This window comes from Bubalus bubalis, chromosome 11 (genome assembly GCF_019923935.1).
Source record: "Bubalus bubalis isolate 160015118507 breed Murrah chromosome 11, NDDB_SH_1, whole genome shotgun sequence".
In the NCBI taxonomy this organism is placed as follows: domain Eukaryota; kingdom Metazoa; phylum Chordata; class Mammalia; order Artiodactyla; family Bovidae; genus Bubalus; species Bubalus bubalis.
In genome coordinates this window covers 27738054-27749418 of record NC_059167.1, presented here as the reverse complement: position 1 = coordinate 27749418, position 11365 = coordinate 27738054, and the positions used below count along the sequence as shown (strand labels likewise).

Sequence of the window (11365 nt, the reverse complement as noted above, 5' to 3'; positions counted from 1 at the left end):
ACCATTTGTTGATTTCCTTACTATCTACATGATCTCTCTATTTGATGTCACATGCATGAGTGCGTTCTAAGTCACTTTAGCTATGTCCAACTCTTTGTGACCCTATGAACCAGAGCCCCCCAGGTTCCTCTGTCCATGGGATTCTCCAGGCAAGAATACTGGAGTGGGTTGCCATGACCTCCTCCAAGGGATCTTCACAACCCAGGGATGGAACCCATATCTCTTATGTCTCCTGCATTGGCAGGTGGATTCTTTACCACTGGTGCCACTTGGGAAGCCCTTTTGATGTCACAGAAACATCCTAACTTCATTATGTCTCAAACAAAGTTCTTTATCTTTCTCCCTAGGGTCTTTCCCACCCACTTCGTCTGTCATTTCCCATCTCTGAAAAGAAACCTTTAAGATTCATTCTAAGTATCTCCCAATCCCACCCCCTGCACCCCTACCTCCCAACGTGCACAATTCTATTAGTTTTATCTCCTAAATACCTTGTGACTCAGTTTCCTAATTCAAAACCTTTGAAGACCCTTCTTACTAATGCCTCTGATTCTCTGTTCACTGTACCTGGGAAGATCTTTTCTAAATGTCAGTCTAAATACGACTTATTCATTCTGGTTTAAACTCATCACTGCTTCTCATGCCACCCAAGACAAAATACAAGCTCTTTAACAAAGCTCTCTCCTTAGCCCCTCCCCATTCTCATTTCAAGTTCGGGTCTCTCTGCATGAGCCAAGGACCACCCTCTCTCCCATGTGGCCATCACACTTGCCCTTTCCTCTCCCCAACCCCTATCTCTGCCTCACCCCCTGTTCATCCTTTAGGACTTGGCTTCACTGCTAGCTTCTTTCAGGAAGCCTTCCCTGATCCTCAAAGTCTGAGATGGGCACCCAAGACATGTGATTTCATCATTCCTCATGCCTCCCCTATTGCAGCTCCTTTCATGAACAGTTCACTTGTCTCCAACCCCTACAAGTAGCTCCCCATCACTCTCCTGTTCAATCTTCCAACCCCAGTGCCTTACAGAGTAAGCAATAAATGCTGAACTGAATGAGAACTGAATGTTTGTGGAGAACACCAAATATCACTTATTCCCACTTTTCCCCAACTCAAAACTTAGCTTCCATTAAAGTTTGGCAAGTATCTCTGGAAAAGCAAGCAGTCAATCCAATAAGATCTGCCTTTCAGTTTCTAAATGAGAGCTCCGTGGACGAGTGCAGATGTCGTCATGAAATGTCACGAGCTTTGAGTTAGTACAGAGTGGGGTCCACATGAGGGGCTGTGAACTTACACAGGCAACAAGAAGTTCTAGAAGGATTAGGCCCTGGTAGCAGGGCCCTTCCCATTATCTTCTTTCCCATAACAGGACAGTAACCTGACGGCTTCCACCCCCCACCAATTGGAACAGAGTCCTCCATGTCAGTGGTCAGGCAGGGCACACATATCTGCTTCTTGGAACTCCTTGGCACCGTGGTCTGTTTGGCTGAGTTTTATGACTAACTTCAATTACTTGGAAAGGAAAAAAACATTTTCCTTCTTTGCAGCTTGAAATATCTCATCAAAGAAATGTGGAGACTATGGAAACCAGATTTGATTGGCAGCCAGCTCTTTGCTCCGATCACTTCTGCTGTTCTGCAGCTCTCTTTGGACAAAGGAGTTTGGGCTTTTCTGACAGCCTGATGGGTAATGACATAATTTTAATAATCCTCTCCCCTCAGGGGCAAAAGTAAAGAAGGAAACTTCATAATGAAATTACTGTGCCTCAAAGATGTGGTCGTTAGGTTCATCCTTTCTGCATTGTTCATCTCCAAGTCTCTGGAAACAAGATGCGTATTTCAGGCATGCCTAACACTGCTGTCGGTGCTGGTTTTTTGCACTGCCTTGAAGACCGGTGAGGCCTGTAGAAGACTGACTCGGAAGTGTGAAGCTTTAGAACTGCTATCAGAATACACTCACTCTCAATTCAGCCCTGCTCATCATGTAAAATCATGGATCTAACTCTTCAAAAATTAGAAGACCCTTGTATTTTAGACTCTAATTTCCAATGTTAAGATCAAGGTGGGGAGAGATGCTTATCTCCCATTCTCACTTGTCTGCAGTGGGCAAGAGGGAAAAGGATGGGTAGACCGCTTCATGCCTCTGTCTCTCTACTCTACATCCCACCTGTGTTTCTTTTCTGATCGACTGATGAGATTGGAAAATAAATATGGTGACTCAACATCTTGGAGGTTTAGAGTTCAGGTAGATTTATCAATTTGGATGGTTTTGGCTGCAAATAACAAGCCACTGAAGGTGTCATAAGCATACTTGAGCTTAAGTAACGAGAAGCCCAGAGTCAGGGTGATCCAGCATTGGTGTTGCTGCTTAACATTGTCATCAAGGACCTGGGTGCTGCCCATCTGCCTGGTCTGCCATCCCCAGCATGCTGACCTGCCTGCGCTCATGACCTGCCCCAGCTCCAAACTTAGTGTCCTTAGGCAACAGTGTCCAAAAACAAAAAATCAGGCTGGGGAGGAATAAGAAGAAGAAAGTACCTTGTCACAGCATTTCTCTTTTAAGAGAGGAAAGGTCTTACCAACACTTCCTGCTGGTTTCCTCTTTAATCACATTGGACAGAATCAGGCCACATGATCATGTCCTCACTGTAAGGAAGGCTGGGAATGGGAGTGCCTGGCACTTCCAGCCTCTACAGTGGAAGACCAGCTCTGCTGACGAGAGAGGGCACCTACTGGTGTTGGGTAGACAACCATCAGTGCCTGTCCCATGTGTTGGTTGGAGTCAGAGCAAAGGCCAGGTCAAGGCCTGCTCTCTAATTTAACCCCTTTCAGTAGGAAAGTCAGCATCTGTACCTCCTCCTGTCAGATTCCTGTGTGTTATCTTTCTGTTAGTCCCAAGCTCAGAGCAAGGAGAAAGTCACAATTGCTTATCACCCTCAAACACTAACAGTTACTGCCAGGAACACTGTTGACAGTAGGAAAATAAACCAGTACCCTCAGTTTCTTTATCTGCAAAGTGAGGGGTTTGCATGAGCGTCCTGAAGCCCCTTCCAGCCCTGACGTTCTGTGGTTCTATGACTATGCATTCAAATGTCTCCAAGCAGTGAATCAAATCACAAGTAGCCTAAGAAACGTTATGAAAGAAAACAATTTGACTCACGTTGACTTACTCTGGCCTTGAGGAATCAAAACTAGTAAATAAGGATGAACTTTGATGCCAGGGTCAGTTTAATAAAAATAGGAACTTGTGACTATGCCCCAAGCCTGTTGTTCAGTGTAGCCATGTAATGGGCTGACAAGAGTTTAGGAAAATTGTTATTCGCTTGAAACTGAGTTTTGTCAGACAAGAAGAATGACAAGGCACTAAAAATGAGTCTCTCGTTCATCTCTGCTTTGAAATAATCTCTAAGTCTACAGGATACAACCTGTATCCTGACAGGCTTGATATAGCTTATAAAAGTTCCTAGCATCAGCCTCTATTCACACATAATAATAACAGCTAATGTTTTTAGTCTTACTCCCTGTTCAATACATATTAAACACTTTCTTGTCATTGTCTCCTTTAACCCTCACAACAAGAATATGGCTATAATGTTAATATCTCCATTTTACATGTGAAAAAACTGGAGTTAAGTAACTTGCCCAAGGTCACATAGAGAAATGTAATGGAGTTAGGATTTGAATTTAGGCAGTCTGTGTCCAGAGCCCATGCCCTTAACCACTATGTTATATTTCTCTGACAGTATCTAAATATTTTTTAAACTTTTCTTTACATTTCTACTTCTACCACTAATCCATAGGGGTCATTGTTTTTCTACCCACTGAAGCGACGTAGCAGCAGCAGCAGCAGCAGTACTGTATCTGGGGCTTCCCTGGTGGTGTTAGTGGTAAAGAATCTGCGATGCAGGAGATAAGGGTTCAATCCCTGCATTGGGACAATATCCTGGAGGAGGGCATGGCAACCCAGTCCAGCATTCTTGCCCAGAAAATCCCATAGACAGAGGAGCCTGGCAGGCTACAGTCCATGGGGTCACAAAGAGTTGGACTGAAGCAACTGAGCACACACACATGCAGTATTCATGTGTGAATAGAAACAGCAAATAGACACTCAATAAATACTTAAAGAATGGATGAATGAATGAACAAATGACTTCCTGTGCAGACTTTTCAATGTTCTTCAAACAGACTCTATTACATCACCACGCTGCTGTGCCCCACCTTATACAGCTCCCTGTGCCCAGCAGACTCCTACTAATCCTTTAGGCATGTGCTCAGATGTTGTATCCTTGCTGTGTTCTTTCCATCCATCTTCCAAAGAGAAAAATAGGTCACATGGAAAACAAGTCACATAAGAAGGAACTAGAATCAGAATGACACAGGATTTGCATATTAATCAGATTAACTAACAAAAGTCCCCAGGTCTCAATGGCTGAACACAATAAAATCACTCACCATCAGCAGAAGCTGAGGGCAGGGCTCTCCTATCATTGAGGGACAGAGGGTCCATCTTGTGACAACATCATCTTGAGGTGTGGCCTGGAAGACCACCATGGATGGGAAAGAGACAGCCTGGAAGACAGGGCGAGCCTGAAGTAGGCACATCACTCCCCCCGACACTCCACCATAACTCAATCTCATGGCTCTGACCTAACTGCAAACAAGGCTGAGAAATGAGGCAGTCTTGCCCACGAAGAAGATGAAATAAATTTGATGAACATATAATATTCTTTTCACCAGAGCTCCTTCACAGTAATATGGAAAAATACCTTCAAAATTCTATTGAATAGTATCTTCATCTTAGCAAATTCTACACCTAGACACATTTTCAGTCAAGCATAAAAGTAGGATAAAGAAATGCTCAGGCATGCAATATCTTAAATGTGCCTGTTCTCAGGAAGCAACCAAGAAATATAAACAAGGAAGTCAATAAAGGAAGAAGAAAATATCAAATTCAGGAATGAGCAATCCAAGGCAGGAGAGAGTTGAAGAGAATCCAGAATAGTCAAAAAATGGCCCAGAGAACAGCAAACCCAAACTTGAGCAGAGGGTATAAGGGGACCACATTTGAAGATGGGGAAAAGGGAAGGGGGCTGGTATATAAATGGATGACATACCACCCTGCTCCCTCATCTTCATTACAAAAAGTCAATAAACAACATCACAAATTTATAAATCTAGAAATTTCAATATAGGCATATTACTTAGAAACAGAGAAGTAAATGACAAATGGAACAGTTAAAAAGAGTTGAAAAGTGTTGCTCTAGGATAGTTGAACTTGGAAGTAGGGTGAGCTGAACTTGGAAATAGGGTGGGATACTGTCAGAGGATGCCATTTGTCATTCTAGCTCTTGGTAGAGTATTTGAGTATTTAACCATGTAATGTATTTCTTGGCTAAAATTTTACATATTTTTTAAATAAACAGGAAAAAGAGATAAAGAAGTTTTCATAATTTTTTCCTTCATCCTACCCAAAGCTCCCCCCCAAGGACCTTATTATGGCCTCAAATGTCAAAGAGGGAAGAACAAGACAGGGTAAATGTTTATTAATATGACATCTTGTTTGAACTCCAAACAGAGTATTTTCACTTTCATCCAGTTCTTTCAATTCTTCAAAAAAAAACACTGGCCAATGGTCCCATCAAATTGCTAACATCTGCTGGATCATGGAGAAAGCAAGAGAGTTTCCAAAAAATATCTGTTTCTGCTTTATTGACTATGCCAAAGCCTTTGACTGTGTGGATCACAATAAACTGTGGAAAATTCTGAAAGAGATGGGAATACCAGACCACCTGACCTGCCTCTTGAGAAACCTATATGCAGGTCAGGAAGCAAGAGTCAGAACGGGTCATGGAACAACAGACTGGTTCCAAACAGGAAAAGGAGTACTTCAAGGCTGTATATTGTCACCCTGCTTATTTAACTTCTATGCAGAGTACATCATGAGAAACGCTGGTCTGGAAGAAGCACAAGCTGGAATCAAGATTGCCGGGAGAAAAATCAATAACCTCAGATATGCAGATGACATCACCCTTATGGCAGAAAGTGAAGAGGAACTCAAAAGCCTCTTGATGAAAGTGAAAGTGGAGAGTGAAAAAGTTGGCTTAAAGCTCAACATTCAGAAAACGAAGATCATGGCATCTGGTCCCATCACTTCATGGGAAATAGATGGGGAAACAGTGGAAACAGTGTCAGACTTCATTTTTGGGGGCTCCAAAATCACTGCAGATGGTGACTGCAGCCATGAAATTAAAAGATGCTTACTCCTTGGAAGGAAAGTTACGATCAACCTAGATAGTATATTGAAAAAGCAGAGATATTACTTTGCTAACAAAGGTCCGTCTAGTCAAGACTATTGTTTTTCCTGTGGTCATGTATGGATGTGAGAGTTGGACTGTGAAGAAGGCTGAGCGCCAAAGAATTGATGCTTTTGAACTGTGGTGTTGGAGAAGACTCTTGAGAGTCCCTTGGACTGCAAGGAGATCCAACCAGTCCATTCTAAAGGAGATCAGCCCTGGGTGTTCATTGGAAGGACTGATGCTAAAACTGATACTCCAATACTTTGGCCACCTCATGAGAAGAGTTGACTCATTGGAAAAGACTTTGATGCTGGGAGGGATTGGGGGCAGGAGGAGAAGGGGACAACAAAGGATGAGATGGCTGGATGGCATCACTGACTCGATGGACGTGTGTCTGGGTGAACTCCGGGAGTTGGTGATGGACAGGGAGGCCTGGCGTGCTGTGATTCATGGGGTCGCAGAGAGTCGGACACGACTGAGCAATTGAACTGAACTGAACTGAATGGTCCCATCTTCCTGAGTAGGTTCAAGGGAAGAGGGGAAAACAGATGGGGCCATGAACACAGCCCCTGAAATTTCACTAGTGACCACCACCCATGTCTGCCTCTCCTTCATCTTGCCCCCAAAAAAATTAAAAATAAAACATTTTAGGCATTTTTCTGAAATCAGTGTGCTCTATGTGCTCTTTATCTAGTTTGACATGACTGTCTTGGCGATCACCCATAAGTATTGCCTCCCAAAGTGCTGGTACAGCTATCAGTCTTACCTGTCTAATTTCAATAATTCACCTTTAGTTTTTGTAGGCAACGTTTGTCCATTTCTTGGCTCTTTTGCTACCCTTCATACTTCTAAAAGTTTACCAGCAATAGTTCTGCTGTTAGTTCTGTAAGATCTATTAGAATGTCATTTACTTGGTCCTAAATACTTGACAACCTGAACAGCATATTACAAAGCAGGTACATGTATAATATCATATAAGAAATGAGTTGCCAGTCCAGGTTTGATGCAGGATACAGAATGCTTGGGGCTGGTGCACTGGGATGACCCAGAGGGATAGTATGGGGAGGGAGGTGGGCGGGGGAGTTCAGGATTGGGGACACGTGTACTCCCCTGGTGGATTCATGTTGATGTATGGCAAAACCAATACAATATTGTAAAGTAATTAGCCTCTAATTAAAATAAATAAATTTAAATTAAAAAAAAAAAGCAGAGACATTACTTTTCCAACAAAGGTCCATCTAGTCAAAGCTATGGTTTTTTCAGTAGTCATGTATGGATGTGATAGTGGCCTATAAAGAAAGCTGAGTGCCAAAGAATTGATGCCTTTGAACTGTGGTTTTGGAGAAGACTCTTGAGAGTCCCTTGGACTGCAAGATCAAACTAATCAATCCTAAAGGAAGTCAGTCCAGAATATTCATTGGAAGGACTGATGCTGAAGCTGAAACTCCAATACTTTGGCCACCTGATGTGAAGAACTGACTCATTGGAAAAGACCCTGATGTTGGGAAAGACTGAAGGTGGGAGGAGAGAGGAGAAGGGGATGACAGAGGATGAGATAGGTGGATGGCATCATCGACTCAATGGATGTGAATTTGAGTAAACTCTGGGAGTTGGTGATGGACAGGGAAGTCTGCCGTGCTGCAGTCCATGGGGTCGCAAAGAGTCGGACACAACTGAGGGACTGAACTGAAGGGGCAAGAAGTCATATGAAGAGCCTCAGAGCTTAGTACTTAGTTCATTGAACCAAGGTATTTATCTCCTTAGGGTTCCCACAGCGCATTGACCTAACATCCATCTCTATGTCTGTGTACAGTTTTTTCCTGCCTGAGACACAGTGAGCTTGAAGGTAAGGACAAAATCTTAGTTTATTCACGTCTGTAGGATTAAATACACAATTCAGAATATTCTACAATATTCTACATGTTCAACACATGTTTATTAAATATTGATTGTAAACTTATAGTTCATGGAAGAGACAAAAACAGCAAGTCTGATGTGTTTCAAATTCAGGGAGGTATAAGGCTTTAGCATGTCACTCAAGATAAATTTTAATCTAGGAACACACCTCTTCCCTGTGCCCCCTCTTTCTCTTTAGTCACTTAAGAACAGAAATTTGGTTTCTAGATTCTGCCGCTTGTTGTTCTCCATCATCATGAACACAAGGGTATTCTTTCTTTGAACTGCATGTGGTTACTTTAAAAAAATTTTTTTTTTAATTTTTCTTGGAGTAGAGTAGGCTTCCCAAGTGACACAGTGGTAAAGAATCCACCTGCCAGTCCACGAGGTTTAAGAGATGTGGGATCAATCCCTGGGTGGGGAAGATCCTCTAGAGTAGGAAATGGCAACCCGCTCCAGTATTCTTGCCTCGAAAATTCCATGGATAGAAGAGCCTGGTGGGCTACAGTGCACGAGGTTGCAAAGAGTCAGACATGACTGAGCACACACACACACACACACACACACACACACACACATAATTGCTTTACAATGTTGTATTCGTTTCCACTGTATAGCGAAGTGAATCAGCTATACATATAGCTATACACATAGCTGAGCCACCAGGGAAGCCCATATAAACATATACATATAACCCTTCTTTTGTGAATTTCCTTCCCATTTAGGTCACCAAAGAGCACTGGGTAGGGTTCCCTGAACTATGCAGTAGCTTCTCGTTGCGCTCACTTTTACAACTAAATTTAAATACCATAGAAAGGGTCCTGATTGGTTTCTGCTCTTCAGTTAATCCTTGTCTCAGGCCCCAGCTTGGAGAGGGAGATCAGACCCCTCCTGGGGCAGGCACCTGTGTGGCAATTCCAGCAGCATGGTTATTCTATGAGGCTTTTGTAATCAGAACCTCTCTCTGGGGATAGTTTACTGACACTGGAAGTTTGTCATGGTTACAGAGCACTTTGATTTCACAAAAATAAGAGGTCTTCTCTGCTGAGGTGGCAAGTGCTGTTTTGTTTAATACAGATTAACTGGGGAAGAACCACAAGTTCAGTGTTAAAGCGCCAAGATTTCTCTCCCCTCCCTGAGCCAGCCTGCTCAGAAGATAGTGATACGTGTTTATAGTCACTAAATTGAACTGAAGAGAAAATCAAGCTGGAAGGCATCTGTCTTTGAAAAGAGGCCATCAGAGGCAGGCTTCAGCCCTATCTGCCCATAGAAGTCCTCATATTCCCCAGCCATGGGCCCTCTTGGTAATAAACAGATGCAGCTAAGAGTTTGTATTTGGGATAAGAGCCCGATCAATGTTACCTAAAAAGAAAAATAAAAACAAAAAGGTGACCAAATCTGAGTACTGGGCTTTGGCTCCAGTCAATACAATGCAGGCAAGAGCTGGGGTCCTAGTCTCAGCCACACAATGGAAAAGTATTTATCAATTAAAATTATTATAAAGACTGTAGCATGTGGGAAAGCACTTACAAAGTGCCTGCAGGGGACCCAGGCCACGAGTGGAGGCGGAAGTGCACAGCAGCAGCACTGGGCAATGGTGGGCGTCCTTGGAGCGGCCGCCTTCCAGCTTGGTGCTGACAAAAGGGTGCCAGCGATGCCTGGATCTCCTGTGGATGTGAAGGTACAGTCAAGCTCCTCACCTCCCACCATGCCACCCCTTCCACCAATAAATCCTGGAGGACCCAGGCCCGTGTCATTCACTCCTACAGCATTGATCAATGGCATCAACCATTCTCCTCCTACCCTTAATGGCACCCCATCACCACCATGAAGATTCAACAATGGTCCTGCCTCTTTCACATCATCTGCACTAACCAACAGTTGCCAGCCACTTGTGGTGCTTGGCAACTCAGCAAGTTGAAACGCTTCCTCGCCACTCTGCAGCAGTTTGGCAATGACATCTCACCTGAGATTGGGGAGAAGGTGCGGACTCTTGTTCTAGCACCGGTGAACTCAACAGTAACAATTGAAGAATTCCTTGCAAGCTCCAGGAGACTACAAACTTTCCTCTTCGTCCTTTTTTTATTCCATTCCTCAAGGCCAACCTGCCTCTGTTGCAGCAAAAACTGCTGCACTGCGCTCGGGCTGCCAAGCAGACCCCATCCCAGTACCTGGCTCAACGCGAACACCGTCTGCTCAACACAAGTATTGCGTCCCCCGCTGATTCTTCTGAGCTGCTCATGGAAGTGCATGGAAATGGAAAAAGGCCCAGTCCAGAGAGGCAGGAAGAGAGCAGTTTTGAAAGAGATGCAATTGCTCCTGAACCTCCTGCCAAGAGAGCGTGTACCATTAGCCCTGCTCCCCGGCACAGTCTTGCCCTCACTGTACCCTTCATGAATGCTGGGGGCCAGTTCCATCCTACTCCTCCACCTCTTCAGCACTACAGCTTAGATGATATCACAACTTCCCACCTATATCGTGAGCCTAGCAAGATGATAGAACATCGAGAAGTTCGTGATAGACACCACAATCTTAGTCTAAATGGAGGCTATCAAGATGAGTTGGTAGACCACCGTTTGACAGAAAGGGAATGGGCTGATGAATGGAAACATCTTGACCGTGCCCTCGACTGCACTATGGAAATGGCAGAGAAAACAAGGCGCTCCATGGCAGTCCTGCGGCACTGTCAAGAAGCAGACCGTGAAGAACTCAACTACTGGAAAAGACGATTCAACAAAAACACAGAAATGAGGAAAACAAGGAGTGAGTTGGTCTCCAGGTAGCACAGTCCTGGGAGCGCAGATTCTCTCAGCAATGATTCTCAGCGGGAATTCAACAGTAGGCTGGAACAGGATATGTACCTGTGGAGTTTTGGGAAAAGACTGAAGCTGTCAATAAGGTGAAAATTCAGGCCATGTCAGAAGTACAGAAAGCTGTTGCTGAGGCAGAGCAAAAAGCCTTCGAAGTAACTGCAACTGAGAGAGCTCGAATGAAGCAGACAATAGCGGACGTCAAACGGCAGGCTGCAGAGGATGCCTTTCTCCTCATAAACAAGCAGGAAGAGTCAACGAAGAGCTGCTGGAACTGTGGCCGCAAAGCCAGTGAAACTGCCGTGGCTGCAACATTGCACGATACTGCGGCTCTTTCTGCCAGCATAAAGTGCCCTTACAAAGGCCCTAA

General features: G+C 44.0%; 1 pseudogene; it reads left to right on the top strand.

Annotated features, from left to right (window-relative positions):
- The first annotated feature begins 9770 nt into the window (after positions 1-9770).
- On the top strand, positions 9771-11365 carry LOC102412081 (annotated as a pseudogene).